This window comes from Oryx dammah, unplaced genomic scaffold (assembly GCF_014754425.2).
Source record: "Oryx dammah isolate SB20612 unplaced genomic scaffold, SCBI_Odam_1.1 HiC_scaffold_8, whole genome shotgun sequence".
In the NCBI taxonomy this organism is placed as follows: Eukaryota; Metazoa; Chordata; class Mammalia; order Artiodactyla; family Bovidae; genus Oryx; species Oryx dammah.
The window spans coordinates 23,031,395-23,044,099 of NW_024070192.1; positions in this window are offsets into that span (position 1 = coordinate 23,031,395).

Below are 12,705 nucleotides of genomic sequence, written 5' to 3' on the forward strand. Positions count from 1 at the left end.
CGCCGCCCGCTCACGCGCCGCCCCCCCGGCCCCCCTGCCCGGCCGCGGCAGCCATGGCCGCGCGCCTCCGCTCGCTCGCTCCCGGCCCGCCCGCCGCCCGCCGCCGGGTAAAGTCTTAGGTTCAGGGAACAAAGCCTGGCTTGGTAGGGAGCTTTTCGCTCGCTTGCTCCGCGCTCATTTTCCCTCTTTCTTCTTCCTCTGGCTCTCGGTTGGCGCTCCTGAGCCCTCCATCTGCCTGTCCTTCGGTCTCGGCCCCGGGTCTCCGATTCGCCAGCCCCTTCTGCCCAGGTCTTCCTCTCTGCGACTGTTCAACCCCAAGGAAACTTGGAGATGGAGATCAGGGGAAGGGGCGCTAGAAGGAGCGCGAGCTACGTGGGCTCCTCACCCCTTGGTGTCCGGCGTGGGGGGGCTTTGGGGATGGTCGTTCAATGGCTGTTTTCTCGGAAGCCTGTCTGGAGAACAGACACTTACACGCAGACATTTGTTCATTTCATTCTTCAAATATTTATTGAATGCCTACTATGTGCAGTCGTTGGGATAGAGCAATGAACAAACGGGCATGCCTGCCCTCGGGGAGCTTCCGGTTCAGCCCACAGATATACACGCTCGCACAGGGACTCAGAGCCCTCGGAAGCACAGCGAGGCACCCACAAATACACACACTCACTCAGCCTCATACAGCCGCACTACCCTACCTTTCCACAGAGGCACAGACCCCAGGTCCAGCCCCTCAGGCGCGCTTAGAGACCCAAGCGAGTTAGGGAGCCACTGCTGCGGAAGTGCTCGCGAACAACCCAGTTACACTTGAACTCGATGCATGTACCAAACACACAACATAAATTCACGCACAACACCCCCAAAGGATTAAAGTCCCAGAAATTGGGTCTGGGAAAGAAGTGAGGGGGAGTCAGTCCGAAGGCTTCATCCCCAAGACGGCTGTAGGCAAGGGGGAGGAAACTTGCCCCCCCTACTTCCTAAAGGGGGGGTGAGTGGACGCCCGCAGGGACCAAAGGTCACACTCCCGCAGCGTGAGATGGGGTGGCGGAGGGGAAAAGGCAGTCCTGGTGGCTTCAGCGACACTTCAAAGACGTCGGGGCCGAGAACGCTTCCTGCGGGGGAGGGGCAGACGGAGAGGAGAGGGGGAAACCGGCAGGAGGACTAAGGCTGGAGGAGGCTGCCCCCGCTTCAGCGCAGGCCCCCCTGGCCGACTCTTCCGCCGGGACCGCCTCCTTTTCACCAGCACCTGTTCAACCGGAACATCAAGGGGCCGGGGCCCGCCATCACCCCTCCCTTCGCGTCTATTTAGTACTTTTCATCCGGGAAGGGGGGTGAATCCTCGCCCAGGAGTGAGGAGTAGGGCGGGGGAGAACTTGTCCTTGACCTGGTCTGTGGCGTCAGGGATTTAGTCCCTTAATCCCGACGAGGCTGAGTTTGGGGAGGTCGGGGAAGCTGAGTTCGAGGCTGCAGTCCCCACCTCCCCTTGCTCCTGCAGGGACACGGGAATCCGGAGGGCTGCCAGGACGTAGAGGCTCTGTCTAAATGGGCGGGGAGGGGGTTGGGGGAGGCCTGTCTCTGCCGCTTCCGTGTCTGGGGGACGGGGCCAAGAATCAGGGTATTATTGGGGACAGGTCCGGGGTTCGGGATCCCCGCGAGGACTGCTATGCGCCGGTATCTTCATCTGCCTTGTGAACTTCGCTCATACGAAAAGTTAAAACAAGACACAGACGAGAAGTCTCACTTAGGAGTTTCTGACGAATTGCCTTTTCTGACAAGAGTAAAACATCAAGGAAATTAAACGCAAAAATATCAGCCCAAGCCATGCGCCAGTTTTTGGAATATTTGAGTAATTGCTTTCGGAACCGATTTTGACCGAGGTGGCCGACCGTAGTTTCGGGTTTCGCTGGACGAGGGTCACTAGAAGAACCGTCGGTCCCTGCGTCTAGGGATGGTCGACTTGGGGACTGGGGACAAGGAACCTTTGTTCGGGTCCTTACCGCTTGCGGGTGCACCGCCCGAAGCTTTCGGGATGGACGGGTTGTACGTTTGGTTTAGAGTACTAGGAACATGGTTTCGTTTAAGTCACCCACAACCCTTTGGGGTGTTAATACCCTCCATTTTATTGATGGAGTAACTGAGGTTCGTCACAAATGAAGTGACTTGCCCAAAGTCACATTGTCTGAAAGCGGCAGAGCGGGGATTTGAACCCAGTCTGTTCTCCGCTAGAACTGGGGCTCCACCACCATGTGTTCGCCGAATGCCAGTGTCGAACTGGGATGTCCACCCATCATAACTGTTCCCATCTGAGGTCTGGGGAAACCCGGTGCCCTGCGGGCTGGGCGGGATTCGCAGGGAGTAATCCCAGGGCTTAGCTGTCAAGCTCATTCTCCATCTTCCAACATCTTCCAGAGCACCTACTATGTGCCGATTCACGAAAAAAACGAGCAAGAACAGTATTCGGCCAACAAGTGGTTCAAGTTCATTGCGCTCTCCTTCACGGAGCACTGATCTGGGACGTCAGGCTGATCCTGGCTGTGCAGTTTTTGGCGTCTGACTTCACCTTTCAGAGGCTCAACTTATCCCTCTTAAAAGGGGCGTTAACCCCCTCTGGCATGGGCTGCAGTGAAGATCTAACGAAAATCCTTTTGTAAAGCGCTAGGGCACACAGTAGGCGCTCAATCCCTGCTCTTCCCCTCTCCACCCCTCTAAGGGTTCCAGGGCAGCGCGTTCCCGCTCTGGCTTCCCGCCTCCAGCACGCTCGCCCGCCTAGCGCGTCCCGCGGCTGAAGGACTGGGGCAGAGAGGACCAAACAGAAAATTATTTCCGCCCGCTCGGCCCGCCCCGCCCCGCCCCGCCCCGCCCGTCCCCGGAGCCAGAAGGGGATTGTGGGGCTGCCGCGGCCGCTGCCGGAGCGGAGCGGGGCGGAAGCGCGCATCGCGCTGCTGCTCGGGCCCGACCGCGCCGGCCCCCGCACCTCCCGGCCCGGGACTGCGGGCTGTGGTCGGGGTGGTCCTGGGATCCGAGGCGGCTGCTGCCGATCTCATTTCCACGAAGCCTTGTTCGCTTGTTCCCGGAACCTAGCGGGGGAGGCTGAAGAGTGTTGAGGTTTCGCTTCTCCTAGCTGGCCGGGCGCTTGGTTTCGCCGGTCCCGGGGGCGCGCCCTCCGCACTAGAAAGCCCCAGGCTCCGGGAAAGGATTGCGCTGGCGCCCGCGGGTTTGCATTTTATTTGCGTCCCGTTTGCTTATCATTTTATCCCCCGAAAGCAAAGCTTCTGACCTCGGGGGCGTTCAGAGAGGTTAGGTTACTTTTCCGAGATAACCCAGACAATAAGAGGCTTCAGGTGTTTTCCTGTGATCTGGGAGAGCCTGGCATGGCCAAATAGAAAGATAGGACCCTAGAGTCGGAAAGACCTTGGTTTCGTACCCAGGTTAGTCGTTTACTGATTTTGACCATAGATTAGTAATGGCTTATCTGGGACCCTCAATTTCCCCGTCTTAGAATGGGGACACAGTACCAAGCTCAGTGTTGATGTGAGCAGTGACATTGTAAGTGCCTGGCATAGGGAAGGGTGATTTCCCCATCAAGGGTTATGACTGCCGCAGTCTCTACAGTAAGCTTGGTTGGGGTTCGAGAGTGGGTGAACAGGTTCTTTCCTAAGTCAGACATCCTGTGCAAGAGGAATAGAGGCCCGATTTAAAGAGGAACTAGTGGGAGTGAGGGGATTCCCCCAAGCATTAGGCGGCCGGTCGTCATGATTATTGTAATAGTGACTCTACCCTGGTGGAATTTTTGGCTTTTCAGCTCTTTCTACGGGAAAAGCACAGTGCTTAGTGTCAAATCCTACCGCTGCCATTAGCTATCAGTGTAACACAGATTGTCATTGCCTCTATTTGCCAATCTGGAAAATGGGGATGATTTGATCCCCTCCTCCAAACTGCAGGGCTTTGACAACTCCAGCCAGCCAAGGTCCCAGCAGGTGTTTTAAGAGCTTTGAGCCCAGGAAGTTCCTTTGGTCATGTTAGGACACAGGGGACTTGCTTTAGGGAGTTAAAATGGGTAGGAAGGGAAGAGGTTCATGGAATAAGGTAGCCATCTGCCCAAACTTTCCAGAGGTACTTGGAATCTAGTCTAGCCCTGCCCCTAACAAGCTAGGTGACCTTGGGCAAAGCAGTTGCCCTTTCTATCATTTGATTGGGTGACTGGATCTTGAAAATCCCCTTGGAATTAACATTCTGTGGTTGATGATTTTGCTCTTGGGGAAATTTCCAGGCTGAGAGGTGACAAATTAATAGCACATTTGCCCTCCTGTGTTCTCTTTTCACCAGTTCCTCCTGAAATCTAATCATTCCTCCTGTTATAGTTGCCATCAGGACAGAAGTGGAAAAAGTTGTATTATTCTGTCTTTCAGCAAACTCTTCATTGAATCATCATGGGCAGCCCATAGGAGATACACAGATAGTACCTGGGATGGTGGGAATGACAGATATAGACAAACAACTTCAGTTCAAGATGATAATGGCTATGATAGTGCTAAGAACAGTGTTAATACTGGCAGGAAGGAAGTAACTATTTATGGGGTTAGGGAAAGCTTGAGCTAGGACCAAGTGAGGGAGGGAGGGTTTGCAGGCAGATAAGGGACAGAAGAACTTTCCAGGCAGGGGGAACAGCATGTTTAAAGGCTCAGAGGTGGGAACCAGCAAAGGTGGGAACCAGTACATTGGAGTTGTACATTATGGACACCCCATGGTGGTATGTGTAGTAGGAGAGCAGGAGGGAGGGTTAGCGGGATGGCCAAAAACCAGATTAAGGGGACCCAGGTCATTTTGCTAAGGAGTTTGGATTTAATCCTGAGAGCAGTGGGGAGCCAGTAAGGGCTTTTAAGTAAAATATGCTTAGCCTGATTTGCATGCTGGTTGTCAAGTCTGGGATTGGTTAGGGTTGTGGGGAGGTTAGATGGATTAGGATAGCAATTCTCAACCTTGAGTGCATGTGATTCCCCTGAGGGGTCTTGTTAAAATGCAGAGTATGACTCAGTAGGTCTGAGGTGGAGGTTGAGACCCAATATTTTTAGCAAACTCCCAAGCGGTGCTACTCCAGAGAGCACAGTTGAATAGCAACTGGTAGGAGACTTCAAAAGATCCAGTTGAGAGATGAGGATTTGACTCCAGCAAAAGCAGAGGGGATGAGCAAGGGGCAGCAGATGAGGATGTAAAGAAGTAGAATGTTAAGACTGTGACAGGAACTGTTTGGCAAGGCAAGACCAGGAGGATGACTCCCAGAGGTGCGATGGAGAGGACTTGCTGGTTGGAGCTCTCCGCACTCACTGTAGAATTCAGGAGTGGGGGTGGGGTGGTGGAGCTGACAAGGAACTGCTCTGGGCCTGCTGACATCGGGTGTCTGTGACACGTGGGGTGGTGATGCTTAGCAGGCAATTGATTGTTTGGGTTTGGATCTGCAGCCTGGGTTGCAGAGACCCAGAGTGAGAGGGCCAGAAGGCTATCCTGAGAAGCAGGGAGTTCACGTCATGGAAGTCAGAGAGGAACTTTAAGAAAGAGGAAGTGATGCCAGGTCACATGCCACTGAGAGGTCAAGGGAGGAAAGGGTTCTTTGAGGAGGAGAGGAGGGGGTGCTTCCTTGATGACTTCCGCCTGGAAAATTCCAGGCACTAGCTGGGGTGGAGGCTGACCACAGTGGATCAAACATAGATTGAGGGGTGAGAAGGAGGAAATAGTGCATAACAGTGCTAGGGGGAGGGACTGGTCAGGAGGCAAGAGTGGACAGCTGTGGTGGTAGTGATGGTGATGACGACAATAGCCATGATAACAGCAGCAGCTCACTTTTGACGAGAGCCAATGTGCCAGGCACTGTGCTAAGCATCTAACAATCTTCTTGCAATGACACTGAGATAGATCTCATTCCTGTTCTCATTTTATACGGAAGGAAACAAGCTCAGAGTGCACAGCCAGAAGGTGCAGAAGCAGGATTTGAACACTGCCTTTAACCATAAGGTCGGTTCAAATTATCAATAAGGGGGCTGCTCTGGGGACTAGCTAGCCCCTTCTCCCCAAACCTCTCCCTGTCTGTCACCTCCTACTAAATCTTTTCTTTAATCCACTACCATTTGTTGACCCCTAATGGCAATCTACTCCATTACTCTTGCCTGGAAAATCCCATGGACGGAGGAGCCCGTGGGCTGCAGTCCATGGGGTCGCAAAGTCGGACACGACTGAGCGACTTCACTTTCTTTTCACTTTCACTATGTGCCAGGTAATGGATCAGGCACTGGTGATGCAGAAGGGATCAAGGCAGGTTGCAGCCCTGCAGGTGCCCGGGGTGGAGGGAAAAGGCTGGCTGGTAGGCAGGCAAACATCATGGTGCTGTGCAATATGTGTTATGAGGGGGAATGGACCTTTTACAGAGAGAGCCCAGGAGAAGAGGTTCTAGTTTCTGTCTGGGGAAGTCAGGCAAGGCTTCTTGGAGGAGGCAGGCTGAGCTATGACTTGAAGGTGACAAGAAGTTTTCTGGATAGCAAGAGAGGGAAAACATCATAGGCCGAGGATGAGTGGATGTACATACGCTGCTGTGTCCAAGGGGTACAAGTGTTTCAAGAGAGGGGAGCAGAAAGGGGAGTGGGAGGGAAGGGGTCAAGACACTTTACCTGTGGTTCAGATTTGACCCCCGGAACATGAGGTCCCATGGAAGATGCTGAGCAGATGTTGCAAAGTTCAGTAGCCACAACACAGTTGGTGGTCAGAGGAGTAAAGGTGGAAAACAATAATTCTGAAATTATCGCAAGTTCTAGAATGTAAGTTCCACAGTGCAGTGATTTTCTTCTGTTGAAGTAAGTTGATTTCCAACATTGTGTTACTTTCAGGTATACAGCAAAGTGAAAAATATATTTTTTTCATATTAGTTCGTCCCTTATTACAAGATAATGAATATAGTTGCCTGCGTTATACAGTAAAGCCCTGTTGATTACATATTTTATGTACAGTAGTTTGTTGATCCCATGCTCCTAATTTATCCCTCCCCACTCCTTTCCCATTTGGTAATTATAAGTGTGTTTTCTATGTCTGTGAGTCTGTGTCTGTTTTGTCAATAAGTTCATATGTGTCATATTTTATACTCCACTTACAAGTGGTATCATAATATTTGTCTTCCCAGGTGGCCCTAGTGGTAAAGAACCCACCTGCCAACGCAGGAAATGTAAGAGACGTGGGTTCAATCCCTGGGTTGGGAAGATTCCCCTGGAGGAGGGCATGGCAACCCACTCCAGTGTTCTTACCTGGAGAATCCCGTGGACAGAATCCACACCCTCTCCAGCATTTACTATTTGTAGACTTTTCGATGATGGTCTTTCTGACACGTGTGAGAGGATACCTCACTGTGGTCTTTGTTTTTGTAATAATGAAAAAATTATCTTTACTTTTGGCCGTTTTTATTTATTATCTCATTGCTGTGTGCGCTCTTCTCTAGTTGCAGCAAGTGGGGGCTGCTCTTTCTTGCCGTACAGGAGCTTATCATTGAGGTGGCTTTTCTTGTTGTGGATCACGGCCTCCAGGTGCACTGGGCTCCAGTAATTCTGGCTCCTGGGCTCTAGAGCACAGGCTTAATAGGAATGGGGCACAGGCTTAGTTGCTCCATGGAATGTGGGATCTTCTCAGATCAGGGACTGAACCCATGTCTATTGCATTGGCAGGTGAATTCTTTACCCCTAAGCCACCAGAGAAGCCCCTTATTGTGGTTTCAATTTGCATTTCTCTAACAGTTAGCGGTACTGAGCACTTTGTCACATTCCTGTTGGCATATCTGTGTATCTTCTTTGGAGAAATGTCTATTTAGTTCTATAGGGCAGTGATTTTTACCTGCTGTGTTTACTGATGTAACTGAAACACCTGGATCAGTGTTGGGCACATAGTGGGTGCTCAGTTAATACTTGATGAATGAATGAATGGATAAATGGATGCGTGCTTAAATGTCTCTGGGAGTGAGGAAGAGGTCCTGGACTGGAGTGTTGATGGGGATGGAGAGAGAGAATGTGTAGGGGTGAAACCGAGAGAAGCTGATTGTTGACAGTTGGCAGTCATGGAGTAGGAGTGTGACACCCAGGTTTCTGTCTCAAACCACTGGACTCCTGAAGAAGGGAGGAGGCGCAGAATTGGGAGAGAGTTGATGGATTGCTGCATTGGAGGTTTAGTGGACCATCCCAAAAGAGGATTGGATTTATGTATCACTTTAAAAATTATAAAATGCTTTTGAAGCATAGGTAATATTTTGCCTACCTTTTCTGCCATATCCTTGATACTCTGAAAAATATTCAGAGATATCTTTGAGCATTGTCAGGGTGGATAGTAACTGAAGTCCTGGCAAGGGTAAGATCAAGCTGGAAAGCTGTGCAGGTGCAGAGAGCAGAAAGCCAAGGCCAGAGGCTCAGGGAATGCTGGCATTTAAAAGGGGGGTGGGGGAGGAACCTCAAGGAGCATGAGAAGGAAACTCCAGAGATGGAGCGGGACCTCCAGAAAGAGTGCTGACATGGAAACCAGGGAGGAGAGAAGAGGGAGGGAGTGGTCCACAGGGCAGGGGTCTCAGAGAGGGGGCAACTGATCCAGCATGGTGGGAGAGGTATCAGAAGATTGGGTGAGAAGGGAGAGAGAGTGTGAGTGAGTGTAGCACCATCCCTAGGGGCTGGGATGGGAGAGATAGGAAGAGAGGACAGCGGGGAGGAGGACGCAAGGTCAGGGAGGGATGGCCTGGGCAGTCTCTAGTACAAGGGCTTAGGTGGGCCAGAGGGGGCATGCTGCTTCTCCCAGGGAAGGGAGGACATGAAGGATGGGGACAGATGAGTGTGTGTCTGTCTTTGTGTGTGTGTAGGCTTTTTCTGCTTGATAGCATGTATTTTTTCCTGAAAATTTTGTTTAGTTTTCTATTTTTTAATCAACATTTTATTTACATATAGTAAAATGCACACATTTTATGTGTATAAGTGATGACCTTTGGCAAATGTACAGAGCCATGTAACCATCACCCCCATAAAAATAGAGAACATTTCCATCTCCCCAGAAAGTTCCTTTATATCCCACAGCAGTCATCCCCCCAGCTCCAGGCAACACGAATCCAGTTTCTATCACTAATAGATCTTGGTAGATTCATTTTGCTGGCTCTTTGTACATGTGTGCTCAGTGTGGTGGACAACTCTTTGAGACCCCATGGACTGTAGCCCACCAGGCTCCTCTGTCCATGGAATTTTCCAGGCAAGAATACTGGGGTTGGTTGCCATTTCCTACTCCAGGGGATCTTCCTGACTCAGGGATGGCCCGTGTCTTCTGCATTTTCTGCATTGATAGGCGGATTCTTTACCACTGAGCCACTTAGGAAGCCCTTGCTGGCTCTAGAACTTCATTAAAGTGGAATCTTAAATTCTTATGTGTTCAGCTTCTCTTAATCAACTCTGCATTTTCTTTCTGAAGCAGGAAACAAAGCCATTGCTGAGCTGGGGGCTCAGGTAGAGAGCAGAAGAGGAGCCCCTTGGGGTGGGGGGATGGAAGGGTTGGGGGACAGCAAGTGGGCAGTGTCCCCCAGTTGTAGCAGAATTGAGGAAAGCAGCCACATGGATTTGGGTTCAGATATGAGGCTACGCTCAGGGTACTAAGATTCTGGGGTGCAGCAGACCTTGGTCATAGCAGCGGTAGGGTGAGGCCTGGGGACTGGGCTGGGGTGAAGATGAATCCTGTCTCCTGGACTCAAGACAGGATGGTGGGAGTTTGGATTCAAAATCCCGGAGTCATGCCTGTCATCGCCACACCGGCTGTTGGCCGACCACCTCTTCAGTGGAACTGTTTCCTGACCCTGGTCCAGGCCCTTAGCCCCTTGAGGTTGAACCTCTGCTTGCCCTCTTTTTTTTTTTTAAAAAAAAAAAAGTTGTCCATGTATTTATTTGACTGCTCTGGGTCTCCGTTGCATCGCACTGGGTCTTCACAGTATGAAGTAGATCACACTGGGATCTACTTCCATGAGCAGGAATCAAACCTCAACCCCCTGCACTGGGAGAATGGAGTCTTAGCCACTGGACCACCAGGGAAATCCCTTTGCTTGCCCTCTTGTGGAGATTCTTTATCCCTACCTGCAAGCTCTTCTTCACCTGCCTATTTCCCCTCAGCCTCCAAATGAGCTCAGGCCACCTTCATCCAAAAGACCACCCCCTTCACCTTGTCTGTCTGTCCCTTCTGTCTCCCATCCCCGCTCTGCTTTGTAAATCGGAAAGCTGGACCAAGAACTTCAATCTCCATGCACACAACTTACAGTGACTCTCTGGCTCCCCCTCTCCTCTGCCGAAGTTGCTCTGCCAAAGGTCACCAGTTACCACCAGTCTTGGATATTTTCTGGAGGTTATGGCTGCCCACTGTCCCCCTGTCTATTTCAGGGGATGACCCTAGATCTCTCTGTATACCCCACCTAGGCCAACTGCTTTACCACCAGCCTTCTCCATCTCAATTGATGACCACTTGAATTTTACAGTTGTTCAAGCCCACAGCCTGGGATCAGTGCTGTGGGATCTCCCACGTCCACTCTGTCAGCAGATCTTGCTGCTCTGCCTTCACAATATACATGGAATTCAATGACTTCCTACCCGGCTCACTGTTATTATTTCCCCGGGACTATCCTGGTAGCTTCCTAAGCAGTCTCCCTGCCTCCATCCTTGCCCCCACCATCTAGTCCCTACACAGTGGCCCGAATGATCCCCTTAAACTGTGTACTGGGTCACTCCTGGGCTCCGAGTTCTCCAGGAGCTCCCACTGTGCTCAGAGGGAGGGCCAAGTCCTTACAGGGCTGACAGTGTTCTGAGCGGTCTGCTGCCCCGACCCTCTGGCCTCGTCTCCCCTCTTCCCTTCGTGCTCGTGCTGTGGCCACATCACTTCCTTGTGTCCTGTGCGCACCAGGTACATCCTGCCTCCTCAGTTTGACTCTCCATGCCCACCTTATTCAAACTCTCCATGCCCGTGGTTCCTGGAAGCCGCCCGGGGACCACGCTCCTGCCCTGCAGGTTCCAGGACCCCACCCTCAGGCAGCTACCCATCCGAGGGGGAGTCCACACCCCCAGGCTCTGGAGACAGATAGACTCTAGCCGAGAGACAGCAGACAGTCCACACACCCTTGACATCAGTCTGTACCCTTCCCTGCCTCTCCCAATCTTCCTTACCCCCCTTTTTTTTTGTCCTTAATCTCCTATATTACTCACATATTTATATCCATTGTTTGTTGTCAGTCTTTCTTCTCTGATCTCCACGCCACAAAGACAAGGATCTTTGTGGATTTCACTGCTGTCTCCAGGGGCCTAGAGCTGTGTCTGGCAATATGTTTACTGCAGGAACTGAAGGAAGGGATGCTGAGCCTCTGTCTTGGTGCCCTGGACACTTAGATGCAAGCACATTATCCAGCCCTGCCAGTCTGAGGCCTTCATGCTCCACTCTGAGGAGCAAGTGACCAGGACAAAGACTGCTGGGGGGCAGGGGGTGGTCCCCTCTTGATGGCTTTGCTCCTGGTGCCCAGTGGGTGACATGTCCTGTGTCCATTCCCACGGAGTGACAGCTCTGCTTTTTGCTTCTCAGGCTCCACCTCCAGGTGATCCCTTCCACTTCTCTGTTTTTGCTAAGAAGCTGAAGTCAGTTTCCCAGACCCCTGATTGATTCATCTCAGAGTCACAAAGGCCAGTAGCTCTTCCCTTACTGTCCTGTGAAACCTCTCCATGACATTTGCTCCCCATGACTGCCCTGCATGTCTCACTCTTTTGGGTTTCTCAGCCACCTTTGCAGGGGTCCTTTCCCCTTTCCATCCTGAGGTGGTGGTGGGGGGGTCCACAGGACCCTCCTCTGGAAATGCTCACTCCTGCCAGGAGTTTCTCCCTTGGCCCGTGGGCCTGTGACAGTCCTGACAGCCCTCCAGCACCCCCTGGCCTTTTCCAAGTCTCTTTAGACCATGCCCACTTAGATTTGGCTCCTGGTTCAGACCCAAACTGAACTTGACCTCTCCCCATCCCTTCACCCACCCTTCCTCTTGTAGGTCCCTTCTTAGTCAACAGCCTCGACCTTCTCTCCTGAGACAAAATCCCGAAGGTCCTTCTCAAATGTTTCTCTTCCTTTTTCTCTGAGTCAGCCCCAAGTCCCATAAAATCTACCTTGTCTACACCTCTTAAATTGAAAAGTTTCCCTGTTTCCCCTCACACAGCCCTTTTTCAGATCAGCGCCTTCCTGTAGCCAAACTCAGCAGCTGCCTCCCCACCGGCCTCTCAGACCATCTTGCTCATCACTGTACCCTCCTCCTCGTGGTTCCTGGAAGCCGCCTGGGGACCACGCTCCTGCCCTGTAGGTTCCAGGACCCCACCTTCAGGCAGCTACCCATCCGAGGGGGAGTCCACACCCCCAGGCTCTGGACACAGAGACTCTAGCCAAGAGAGAGCAGACAGTCCACACACCCTTGACATCAGTCTCTGGCCCATTTGGGCTGAGCAAAAGAGACAGCCCAGCTCTGTGTTCACACTCACCCTGGAACACTCAGGGAAAACAGGCCTCGGCAGAAGGAATGGAAGAGTTTCCTTGCCTTGAATGAAGCACCAGTGAGGGATAAGTTAAGCTAATTATCAAGTCATGCCAGAAGCCAAATTACAGACATTGTCACGTTATAAACACCATTTCTCAAGAGAGCGGCTTGGA